Source organism: Canis lupus, chromosome 1 (assembly GCF_011100685.1).
Source record: "Canis lupus familiaris isolate Mischka breed German Shepherd chromosome 1, alternate assembly UU_Cfam_GSD_1.0, whole genome shotgun sequence".
Taxonomy (NCBI): domain Eukaryota; kingdom Metazoa; phylum Chordata; class Mammalia; order Carnivora; family Canidae; genus Canis; species Canis lupus.
In genome coordinates, this window is record NC_049222.1 from 39,311,577 (window position 1) to 39,325,525 (window position 13,949).

Here is a 13,949-nt window from a genome sequence, read left to right on the forward strand (position 1 = left end):
GAAAAAGGGGGAGGAGGAAGTTAGGAGTGGTTAGGAATTCTTTGGTTGGAGGAAAATACTGACCTGTCACAGAACATGAAGATAATGTAGAGGAAGAGCAGCTTGAATTTTTTGAGTGAGATAAGTAAGAAATCAGTGGAACGTATAGTTTCTATCCTTAGTCATATGTTCCTTTTAAGTTATAGGTCTTTAAATATAAACAGGGAAAAATTAAGTGTCTTTTACATATTTAATATGAAATGGTGGTGAAGTAACTATGTATACCTGGGAAATTGGGGCACATGGGTAATAAGGGATGTTTATTTTTTTATTTTTTCATTTTTAATAGCTTTGTCGAGATATTATTTGCATACCATAAATTTCACCTGTTTAAAATATACAATTCAATGTTTTTTATTATATTTGTAGAGATGTGTAACCATAACTATTGTGTAAGTTTAGAACAATTTAATCACCCTCTAAATAAATCACTCTCCATTGTCCCTCATTCACTCCCAGCTCTGGGGTAATCACTAGTCTACCTTTCTTTATAGATTTACCTATCCCGACGTGTCATATAAATGAGATCATGCAATACATAGCCTTTTGTGACTGGCTTCTTTCACTTTGCACAATATTTTTCAGAGGGCTTATCCACATTGTAGCATACTTGAGTGAGTATATGTGAAAATACACTCTCGTGCTCAGTGTGCTGGTATGTAGGAGGAGTGGGAGTGAGTTAGGTGATGGTAGTAAAGAAAGACTGAGCTTTGGGCATACTCATCTGTCCAGTACCAGGCTCACCTGAGCCCAAAGATGCACCATATTTCTATGCAGTGATACTGATCAGAGTGGCACGTGGTCCTATGAAAAACGGAATCAGATAAGCCACTCCTCCCTCTTGTGAGAACTCGTAAAGAACTAGAGAAGGGCTAAACAGGATTTATCCAAGAATCTACTGAGCAAAGAGAAGATGGATATCTTCTCTTATTAGCTGAGCTAAGCAGCTGGCAGAAGGGAAGCATGCCTTTTGTATCAGTCAGGCTTCTCCAGAGAAAGAGAACCAGTAGGAGGTATATACACGAAAAGACTTAGCTCGCAAATTGGCTCACATGATTATGAGGCTGAGAAGTCCCACAGCCTGGCATTTTCAAACTGGAAACCCAAGAAAACCAATGCTATAATTCTACTCTGAGTCAGAAGGCCTGAGAACTAGAAGAGCCAGTGATGTAAACCCTAGTCCAAGGGAAGGAGAAGACTGATGTCACAGCTCAAGCAGGAAGTCAGGAAGCAAAATGATCAAAGCTCTCCTTCTTCCTCCTTTTTGTTCTATTCAGGACAACCGTGGATTGGATGATGCCCACACACATTGAAGAGGGCAAATATCAAGTATACACGTCAGTATTGTTAATGATAGTCACCATGCTATCTATATATTAGATCTTCAGAAAATTTTCGTCTCGTATAACCAAAACTTTGTACTCTTTGAGCAACATCTCCCCATTTCCTTCTCCCCCTTCCCCTAACAGCCCCATTCTACTTTCTGATTCTATGAATTTAACTGTTTCAATTTCCATGCATAAGTGAGATTATGTAGCATATATCTATGTCTGACTTATTTCACTTAGCATAATATCCTCCAGGTTCATCTAGGTTGTCATAAATCTTTCTTGTTTAAGGCTAATAATATTTCATTGTTTATATACCACATTTGCTTTATCCATTCATCTATTGATAGACATTTAGTTTGTTTCCATAGCTTAACTATTGTGAATAATAGTGCAATGAACATGAGAGTGCAGCTATCTCTTCAAGATATTGACCTCATTTCCTTTGGATATACACTCAGGAATGGAATTCCTAGATCAAATGAAATTTCTATTTTTAATTTTTTGAGGAACTGCCATACTATTTTCCTAAGTGACTGCACAAATTTACATTCCTAACAGCAATGTACGTGGGTTTCTTTTTCTCCACATTCTTACCGATACATGTTATCTTTTGTCTTTTTTTAATAGCTATCTTAACAGGTGTGAGTTGATATCTCATTGTGATTTTCATTCACATTTTCCTAATAATTACTGATGGTGAGCATCTTTTCATGTATGTGTTAGCCCTTTATATATTTTCTTTTAAAAAAATGTCTATTCCAGGGGGACCAGATCGGCTCAGTCAGTTAAGTGTCTGATTCTTTAGTTTGACTTAGGGTTGTGAGATTGAGCCCTGAGTTGGGCTCTCCTAGATGTGGAGTCTGCTTAAGACTTTTTCTCTCCCTCTCCCTCTGCCCCACCACCTCCCATTCATTCTCTCTTCCTCTCTCTAAAAAATAAAATAATAAAATTAAATAAAATGAGAGAAATGTCTATTCCAGTCCTCTACTCATTTTTAATCACATTATTTGCTTTATTGCTCTTGAGTTGTGAGTTCCTTGTGTATTTTAGTTGGCTTTTTTTTTGTCCTGGGGCATTTTATTTTTTATTGAATTATAATTGCCATACATTATACTCCAGGTGTTTTTTTTATATATTTTGGATATTAATCTCACATCATGTATATGATTTGTAACTATTTTCTCCCATTCTGTAGGCTGCCATATCATAGTGTTGATTGTTTCCTTTGCTATGCAAAAGGTTTTTAGTTTGATGCAATCCCACTTGTCTATTTTTACTTTTACTGCCTGTGATTTTGGTGTCATATCCAAATAAATCATTGCCAAGACCAATATCGAGAGGCTTTTTCCCTATGATTTTTGTAGTAGTTTCACATCTTACATTTAAGTCTTTTGTTTTTCATTTAAGTCTTTAATTCATTTTAAGTTGATTTTTTTGTATATAGTATAAGAACCCTATTTCATTTTTCTTCATATGGATGTCCAATTTTCCCAACAGCATTTATTGAAGGAACTATCCTTTCTTCATTGTGTTCTTGGTACCCTTGTCAAAAATAAGTTGACCGTAAATGCATGGATTTGTTTTTGGACTCTCTATTCTACTTCACTGGCCTATATATCTATTTTTATTATTATAGCTTTGTAATATATATATATATATATATATATATATATATATATTTTTTTTATATTTTGAAATCAGTATATGTGATGCCTCTAGCTTTGTTCTTGCTCAAGATTGCTTTGGTTATTCAAGACCTTTCATGATCCATATAAACTTTAAGATTTCTTTTTCTATTTTTGTGAAAATGCAAATTGGATTTTGATAGAGATTGCACTAAATCTGAAGATCACTTTGGGTAGTGTGAACATTTTAACAATATTAGTTCTTCCAATCCTTAAACATGAAATATCTTTCTATTATCTGTGTCTTTAATTTTCCTCAGCAGTGTTTGATAACTTTTGGTGAGCTAATCTTTCACTTCTTTGTTTAAGTTTATTCATAAGTATTTTATTCTTTTTTTTAAGATTTCATTTATTTATTCATGAGAGACACAGAGGTAGACACATAGGCAGAGGGAGAAGCAATCTTCCCCAGTAGGGAGCCTGATGCAGAACTTGATCACAACCTGAGTTAAAGGCAGCTGCTCAACCACTGAGCCACTCAGGTGCCCCAGTATTTTATTCTTTTTTTGATGCTCTTATATATGCAATTGTTTTCTCAATTTCCTTTTCAGATCCTCAGTTGTTAGCGTAGAGAAATACCACTAACTGGATGCCTGGTTAGCTCAGCCCTGCATTGGGCTTCCTGCTCAGCAGGGGATCTGCTTCCCTCTCTCCCTCTGCTCCTCCCCTTACTTGTGCTTTCTCACTCTCTCTATCAAATAAATAAATAAATAATTTTTAAAAAGCATCTAACTCCTTAAAAAAAGAAATACCACTTTTGTATGTTGATTTTGTATCCTACAACTTTACTGAATTTGTTTATTAGTTCTAAGAGTTTCTTTGTTGAGTCTTTAGTATTTCCTACATATCTGATCATTTCACCTCCAGAGATAGTTTTACTTCTTTTTCTTTCTAATTGAGATGTCTTTTATTTCTTTTTATCGTCTAATTGCTTTGGCTAGAACTTCCAGTACTATGTTGCTAGAAATAGTGAGAGTGGGCATCTTTACCTTGTACTGGATTTTAGAAGAAAAACTTTCCATTTTTCCCCATTGATTATAATGTTAGCTATGGACTTTTCGTGGATAGCCTTTATTGTGTTGAGGTAAGTTTTTCTGTATTTTGTTGAGTTTTTCTCACAAATGGATATGGAATTTTGTCAAATGCTTTTTCTGTATCTACTGAGATGATCACATGGTTTTTATCTTTTGTTACTTTAATGTGAAGTATCACATTGATTTGCATGTGTTAAAACATCCTTGCATGCTAGAGGTAAATCTCACTTGGTCATAGTGTATAGTCATTTTATTGTGCTGCTGATTTTGGTTTGCTAGTATTTTACTGAGTATTTTTGTATCTGTGTTCTTTAGGGATGTTGACTGTGGTTTCCTTTTCATATGGCATCTTTGTCTAGCTTTGGTATCAGGGTGATGCTGATGAGATGCCCATAAAACAAATATGGAGTATTCCACTTCTTCCATTTTGCAGAAGAGCCTAAGATAGATTGATGTTAATGCTCCTTTTAATGTTTGGTAGAATTACATAAAGTCATCTGGTCCTGGAATTTCTTCATTGAGAGATTATTTTTTGTATTACTGATTCAATCTTCTTATTTGTTATTGATCTATTCATGCTTTCTATTCTTGATTCACTCTTAGTAGGTTGTATATTTCTAAGAATTTTTCCATTTGTTCTAGGTTATCCAGTTTGTTGGCATACAGTGATTTGTAGCAGTTCCTTATGGTCCTTTTCTTCCCAAGGCATCTGTTGTAATGTCTCCTCTTTCATTTCTCATTTAATTTATTTAAATCTTTTCTCCTTTATTCTTTATTAGGGTTTGCCAATTTTATTTTTAAAGGACTCTTAGTTGTGGGGTGCCTGGATGGCCCAGTTGGTTAAGCATCCAGCTCAGTTCCAACTCAGGTCATGATCTTAAGGTTGTGAGATTGAGCCTTTCATGGGGCTCTACACTCAGTGCAGAGTCTACTTAACACTTTCCCTCCCTCTACCCCTCCTCTCAAATAAATAAATAAATCTTTTTTTTAAAGTAGTCCCATTTATTTTTTTCTATTTTTTCCTATTCTCTATCTTATTTATTTCTACTCTTACCTTATTATTTACTTCATTCATTATTTATTTCTGCTCTAATCTTATTATTTCCTTCATTCTGCCAAACTTGGGCTTAGCTTCTTCTTCTTTATCTAGTTCCTTCAGGTGTAAAATTAGGTTGCTGACTGGACATCTTTTTTCTTTTTCAATGCAGGAATTCATTGCCAAAACTGATAGCAACACACAACTTAAAAACTCTTAAAAATATACCCAAACATGTGCCTTTTCTCTCTACAAGCATAAACCACTAGTCTTTCCTTATTTGCTTGTGAAAACTGGAAGTCTAGTTAAAAGGGGTGGGGGGCAGCCCAGGTGGCTCAGCGGTTTAGCGCCGCCTTCAGCCCAGGGCTTGATCCTAGAGACCTGGGATGGAGTCCTATGTCGGGCTCCCTGCGTGGAGCCTGCTTTTCACTCTCCCTGTGTCTCTGCCACTCTCTCTGCATCTTTCTGTGTCTCTAATGAGTAAATAAATAAAATCTTAAAAAAAAAAAAGATTCTTTGACAATGAAAGACGTCCATCTTTCAAAAAGACCACTTAATTGGGGCACCTGAGTGGTGCAGTCAGTTAAGCATCCAATTCTTGGTTTCAGCTCAGGTTGTGATTCCAGGATCATGAGATCAAGCCTGCGTCAGATTCTGCACAGTGCAGAGTCTACTTAAGTTTCTCTCTCTGTCTCCCTCTGTCCCTCCTGCCATGCTCTCTCAGGCTCGCTCTCTCTCTCTGTCTCTCTCAAATAAATAGATAAATTTAAAAAAACAAACAAAAACCACTTTTACACTTTTATTTCCCAAATGGTTAGCACTTACTAAATTAATTGAGGCATCAGTTAAGTTTATATAAATATAGTAGTCCCTCAATAAGTATTTATTACTCTTTTGCTAAATTAGTATAGCCAGTTCTGCCACTGGTGTTTAGAGGTAAGGTGATTACCCATTTCATTTTTCCAAATCCAATGATTATAGTTAGAAATAGCCATGCCACATTTAGAAAGGAAAGTAATTTGTAGTGGAGGAAGAACTCTCAAAGGCTATAAGTTCCAATATAATCCATCAACTTTATGAACAAACTTTTAATACTCTCTGTGTACAAAAAAAAAACTAGCTAGTGCTATGACTATAAGACAGTTTTTAAAATAGCTAGAGCCTTAAAATGCTTACATATAGTCCAGAAAGAGGGCACGAATAAAATTGAATTACTTAGAACAGCATTTCAAGGTTTATTCTCACATTATTCCCTCTTTCTTCTAGTCCTACCTGTTCTTCTAGCACCACCTGGTCAATGTTGGTGCCATTCAGAGGTTATTTATGCAGATAGGAAGCTGAGGAGGTGGTGTTGAAAAGAAACTGATGAGTTGAATGATGGACATGTTGAATTTGAAGTGCTAATGGAACATGTAAATTACTGAGCGGCAGTTGGATAATAATATTTAACGATTTGGTAATTTTGTGTGGACTAAGGAAAGGAAGAGTTTTAAGCCTAGGTTGTTGGGAAAAGATGTTAGAAAGTAAGAATTCAAAGAGAGTTGGCTTTGAGAGAAAGATGGTGAGATTTCTTTTAGATTTGTTGTACTGTTGTATTTCAGATGATGATTGAGACATTAAAATTGACATTGGCCATGTAATTTTCACAATGAAAATGAAGGAAAGGTTGAGGAACTGCTCCAGATTGAAGGAGACTACAAAGATGTGGCAATCAGGTACAACACAGGATCCTGGAGTGGTGCTTCTGCTATAAAGGAAGGACATGGTTAGGGGCACCTGGGTGGCTCAGGTTGAGTGTCTGCCTCTGGCTCAGGGCATGATCTCGGGGTCCAGGGACTGAGTCCCACATCAGGCTCCCTGCAGGGCGCCTGCCTCTCCCTCTGCCTATGCCTCTGCTTCTCTCTATGTGTATCTCTCATGAATAAATAAATAAAATCTTTTTTAAAGAAAACGGACGTGGTTAGGACAATTGGTGAAATTTGATCCGGGTCTTTGGGCAAATGATATATAGGAGTTCTTTGTACTAGTCTTGTAATTTTTCTGTAAATTTGAAATGGTTTTAAAACAAAAAGCAAAAAATAAACAAACACATAATTTTATCACTTTTGGAGGCCAAAACCTGACATTGTCAATATATCTTAGGATAGGGCAGCCCGGGTGGCTCAGTGGTTTAGCGCCGCCCTGGGCCCAGGACGCGATCCTGGAGACCCAGGATTGAGTCCCACGTCGGGCTCCCTGCATGGAGCCTGCTTCTCCCTCTGCCTGTGTCTCTGCCTCTCTGCATCTCTCTTTGTCTCTCATGAATAAATAAATAAAATCTTTATATATATATATATATATATATATATATATATATATATATATATATCTTAGGTTATATGTAAGGTAGGTAAGATATATGTATGTTTAAATCCATGTAAGCATTCAGGTACTTAAACCCAGTAATTCCACTCTGAGTCTCTCTCTTGAAGAAATGATTCTATGCAGGAAGTATTCGATACAGCATTATTCATAATTGCAATATTAGAAACGATCTAAACATCATGCGGAGAAGGGATGATTAAATGTTGGTTTGTCTCCTTGACGAAGCCTACTTAGCTGTGTTACAATTTGATAAAGGACTGGATTGCAGCATGCAAATGTCTTTGGTCTAGTATCAAATGGAAAAGTAGAATATAATCCAAGATATTAACTGTGATTATCATGTTAAAATGTAGTGACACAATCCACTGAAATAACATGGAGGTTCTGGGATGGCAGAACTTTAGGTGAATTTTTCCCTTTTTAGTTGTTTAATTTCTCATAATGTATTTATATTGCTTTAAAGATTTTAAAGATATTTTAAGTCAAAAAGTCAAGAAGTAGCTAGGAGTGCACAAACTCAGGACTAATGATTTGTTGGTGGTGGTGGTGGTTTTTTTGGATTTTATTTATTTATTCATGAGAGACACAGAGAGAAAGAGAGGCAGAGACACAGGCAGAGGGAGAGGCAGGCTCCCTGCGGGGAGCCTGATGGGGGAACTCAATTCCAGGACCCTGGGATCATGACCTGGGCCGGAGGCAGGCGCTCAACCACTGAGCCACCCAGGCGCCCAGGACTAATGATTTGTATTGAAGGTTATTTGCCACAGAGTTGCAACCACCTTAGGGCGCCTGGTGGCTCTGTTGGTTAAGCATCTACCTTTAGCCCAGGTCATGATCCCAAGGTCTTGGGCTAGAACCCTGAGTTGGGCTCCCTCCTCAGCAAGGAGTCTGCTTCTCCCTCTCCCTCTGCCTGCCGCTCTGCCTACTTGTGCTCTCTCTCAAGTAAATAAATAAAATCTTTTTAAAAAATAAAAATAAAAAGCTCTTGGGGCACCTGGGTGGCTCAGTGGTTGAGCATCTGCCTTTGACTCAGGGCGTGATCCCGGGGTCCTGGGATCAAGTCCCACATCAGGCTCCCAGTAGGGAGTCTTTCTCTCCCTCTGCTTGTGTCTCTGCCTCTCTCTGTGTCTCTTATGAATAAATAAATAAATAAAATCTTTAAAAAAAAAAAAGAGTTGTAACTGCCTTTGAAAAATAGAATATAGAGAAGAGGGGGCCAGAGGGAGCCAAGAGGGAGCCATAGAGTGTTCCAACACTTGGAGGAGGAGAGGAATGTGGTGAGAAGAGGTGATGGGAGCTTGCTGAGAGGAGAAATCTCAAAGTGTGTGTGTTGATGTGGTGCTGGAAGAGGGTTGCACTTGGGAGTCTCACACTCTTAAAAAGACCAAGGAGAAAAGAACATAAATAAAGAACTTGGCTATTTTTTCACTAAGCATTTCCCAGCAAGGAGCCTTCAATGAAGACAAACTGGCTTTTATAATTCAACACAAGCACATATGATTTTTTTAAAGTTCATTCCCATGGTTTGCATTGCAGTATTTTAACGTGGAAAGTGGAGCTTAGAAACTGCAACAAAAGGGATCTGGGCCATGATAAGGTATTTGTAAGCCTCTCCCAATGACCTTGGTAATGAAAGAGGAGACACTGCTGTCCTGTGTCACAGAAGGTTCTGGACCGCCTTTCCAGCAACATTTTATCATCAGAAAACGGTTCACTTCATAAGGTTTATAACCTTCCATAAAACTGCAGAACATTTTATTCTTTTTTCATTAAGCCACCTTTGGAATCATTTTGGTCCCTTTATAGTCTCTTATTTAATCTGTTTTTTCATAGACTAGAGGGAGAAAAAAATTCTATCAGTGGTCAAAATAGTAATTAGATAGTATAAGTCACAGTCTAATGGCTTGAAGGCACATGTACTTACCAGTTATCTCCTCCATCTGCCTTCATCAGTGAATTCTTTTAAATCCCAAGCATATCTTTACCTTCTTCTTAAACAATGGAAAAAAGGAATTACCAAAATGTACACTTTCCCAATTACAAGAGTTGCTAATGTTTATTTTTCCTTCTGTTAAAATGTAACTCCCATGGTGTGAAAGCTCTTTTACAAAACTCTGAGGAAAACATGAATTAATAAAACATCAAGAGATTTTATTTCCTATATTGAAAAATCTTACATTTGCATAAAATCAACCACTGAGTCTTCCAGAAATAAATTTAATCATAAGGAGAGGACCATAAAAAAGGGGGGAAAAAAAGGGGGAAAAAAGAAACCCATTACAAAATAAACCTTAAAACCACATTTGGATTTAAAAAGAGGAAAATATCAGTTCTACTTATTCCTGAAGGATTTTTTAAAAAATCTTTTAATTAAGCACAGCCCTCAGGGCACTGAGCAATTGTTAATTAAAACAAGGAGGAAGGGGAGAGGAAGTAGGCAAGAATGCTGTGATGAACACGTTTCCTTTTCTCTGCAGGGGAATAACATTACTAAGCCAACATTAATAAATATGAATATTTTTGAGAGAAAGTATATAAAAATGTAAAAAAAAAAAAAAAGCTTAACTCAACTTGGCACACACTAGCAGGTGCATAAATTAATTGGGGCTCCTCAAGAATTGTAAACCCTGGGGTGTCGCCCTTTGTGTAATTGAGCAGAGGCAGTGATGTCCCGCCCGTGACAGGATGGAGCACTTCCTTCTCCGTACAAGCTGACTGCTGTCAGGGGAGAGTCCCTGATCAAAGGTCTTCTAAGGGATTTCATTCACTTTCATTCTGGGTGAGCATGCACGTGGGCAACCACCATCATTATGAAACGTTTCTTAAATGCTTAGAATTAGCAGCTAGACTTACTGCCCCTTCCATTCATTGCATTTTCTCCTTTAACCATTAAAGTTTTACTTAAAAAAAAAAGTAATAAATGATTATCAGATCTTTTGGTTCACCCCCTGTGCTTACCTAATTTGGGCAGGTTATTAAAGAAAACATTTTTCCAGACCTTCCCTACCACTTTCCCTGTGCCCCACATGAAAAAGGCTTTTATCTTTCTCATGTGCTCAGAAATCTACTTAAAAAGCAGAGCTTTAGAAGCCAGGAACAAAAAATATATATATAAGAAAATCTGTTTCTCACTTATTTGGAAGGTAACAGAAGCCAGACCCATAGGCTGTATGTTTAACATGAATAAATTCATTCTTTGAAATTAAGACAATCTGAGATCATTTTATCAATTTTTCTATGACCCTAGTTTTACATAATTTTATAGTCTTTTTATCAAAGTTGTTTTTCAAAAATAGCACTCAGCCTCTTAGGGTTTAGATTTGGGTGTGTTCTTTTTTTTCTTTCCCTTTAGTCTATATGCATGCATCCCTTTGATGTTCTGCATGCTGGGATATCAGGGTCAGCTCATGGGGGTCAGTGTCCTTTACAAAATTTCTCAGATGCCAGCTAAGATCAGTAGCTAGGAGACAACTTTGAATTTCATTTTGCTGTTTGTAGTCAGAATCCATTCTTCACCACAGATAAGACTTTGGCTCCCTAGCACTCTATCTCTAAAAGAATAAACTCTAAGTAATCAGAAAACTATATTCTGTAAAAAAAAAAAAAAACCAACAACAACAACAACCAAATCTCTGCTTACTGGAGCAGTACCTGGTCAAGCATAGATGCCAGGGCAGAAAAAAAATATTTTATTTTCTCCCATCACTGCTATAATGATTTATATTGGAAAACTTCTGATTTTCTTCAGATGCCCTTAAAAAAGTTTGTTCATTGTTTGTACTAATGCAGTAGCTAAAGGCAGCCATTTACAGAGACATGGGGAAACATAGAAACCATTTTTTGTTCTCATCACTCGTGTATGGTATCTACTAATAATTCGTTGAAGCTAGTCATTTATATGTCATTTAAAAGGAAAGGGTAATAAAACTCTTGACTATTTTTCAAAGTGGACCTGCTTAAGAATTGTCAAGAGCACTCATTTAAAATGCTTTCTTGTTTCCTCTTCCCCACTGCACAAATCTGAGGTCAGTGACCAAGATTCTATATTTTTCATAAGTGGTTGTCTTATATACTCAAACCTGAGACACGAATATGCCAAATGTTTATATAGGGTAACATGATTTGTAATTGTAATATATATTACATAATATTTTTATTGTTATTTTATTTAGATATAAAAATGTAGATTATTAAATATATGTAGTTATGATGTATGACTGCAAATGTATATGAAACTTTGTTCAAACTCCAAGCTAGCTGTCGTGGGTACATCAGACTCAAAAATATAATCCATAGTCAAGGTTTTGGAGTTTGGGTCCTGGCTGGAGAGCAGACTGCAGGGTCAGGTTACAATGCCAAGATGGCATACCTGGAGTGGGAAGGGGAGAGGAAGGAAGAGGGGAGGGAAAAGTTTGGGGGAGGAGGAAGAAAAGAAGAAAAAAAAAAAAAATACCAGGTCTGGAAAAAGCAGGCAGGTAAAACTCAGGCCCAAAGCATCACTAATCATAGGCTAGGTTCCAAATGCTGACTCACCTTCCCCTGAAGGGATTTTTTTTAATTAAGGACTGGCATTAGAGATGACTTTATTTACACTTAATCTCAAACCTTCTCTCCAACCAGAAGGGTAGTGAAGCCAATATCCTTAGGCAACAATGACTTTGGACTATTCTAATGTCTATACTTTATTGAAATTCTGAAATTCGAGAACAGTTTCTCACCCTCTTGTGAACTGCAAAGAGGTGCCATTCTTCCAGGCCACCCACATTCTTTTGGGAATTCACTGAACAGAACTTGGCAGTAAAATGTCATGGGTATCCAATAGGGATTAGGGCTGGAATTGTTTTTAACTCTAGTTTTGGTTCAAGGAAGCTAAATGGTACCCTACATTTTCCAGAAAACTTAAAAAAAGCTTTCATCTCTCAAAGGCTTTTTCAGCCCACTTCCATCTCATTGGTGTTTTCACTAGGTTGCCTGTGGGATAATGCATTGGCTACCAGTGAGTCGGAACATGGACTTTCACATGCCTCACGCAAACTAAGACACTAGTTCTCTTTAGACTTTTGCTAATGAGAACTTGCTCGAGAAGGAAATTTCTGAGCTGTTTGCAAATGACCATTTCCTAAGATATATGTACCTATGAGAGATTTATCGGTATGGTTTGAAAAAAAAAAAAGTTTTAATCTCTTTTTAGAATAAATGCTCATTTATAAATATAGGAGCATGTACTTTTCATAAAAGTGTATCAAGAGGCCTTTTCCACATACTGATGGTTTAAACTAACAGTAGCAATAATGCTTAAATACACTTGTCGGTAGCATCCTCACACTTTACACCTTTTATTTTGGGGGCAAATTAGACTTAATTATTAAGCCTGTGAAGATCTCATAGCCTTGGGGAATTTGGATTTTGTTTCCTTGCATCATTCAGGAATGATGTGTTTAAAATTTGCAATAGTTAAATCCATGAAGAGGTTGTCATATCCTAAAAGGGCAGACCTTGGTTGCTGGTGATTTGCTGCTGTGATTCTCCTGAGTTCTTCCTGCAGTGACCGTCCTTGCCTCCCTACCTTTCCTTCCCTCCACTGTTCGCTGCCCTTCTTCCAGCTGTCAGCTTTCCAGAGACTTCCTAAGGACTAAATCCAGAAGTATCCTTCTCTACATGTCTTTCTTGTCCTCGCTGCTTCATGAGCAACTCTACTCTCTCGTTCAGACTCACCCATCTGGCAACCATTTGTCTCCGTTCTGTTGCTGGCCATTCCTTTTTCTCTTCACTAACTGCTCTTCCCATGTTGACCACCGTCTAGGAAAACCACATTTCTGCCCTGTATTCTCACACACTTCTGACTCTGGACCTGTAGCTATTTCCCTAATTCTACAACACCAGCTGCATGTATGACACTTAGAGTCCATTCTTACAGTCATCTGAGCAAGCACCGCCCCTACCCGTTAAAGTCTCAGTCCCACAGGATTGCACCCAGTTCAGATGCCATTCACAAGCAGTGTCTCCAGGTACCCCCAATTTCTGTGTGACTTGGCTACAAATCACAGCATCCCATGACCTCCTCTTCAGGTTCCATAATTTGCCAGAGTGATGCAGAGAACCCTGGAAAAAAGTGTGCCAATTTATTACAAAGCATATTTCAAAAGATACAAATGAGCATTTAGATGAAGAGATCTCTAGAGTGAGGTTTGGAAGGGTCCTGAGCACAGGAGATTCTATCTGGTGGAGTTGGGGTGAGTCCTCCTCCTAGCATGTGGTTGTGTGCACCAACCAGGAAAGCTCTCCAAACTCATAGTTCAGGGATTTTTAGGGAAGTTTTGCATCCACCCATAATCAATCATTGAATGAATCCTCAGCGCCTCTCCCCTCCCTGTAGGATAAGAGCAGGGATGAGAGTTCCTTATCAGGGGAGCAGCCACCATCCAGGAGCCATCCAGGAGTCGTCTCATTAGAACAAAAG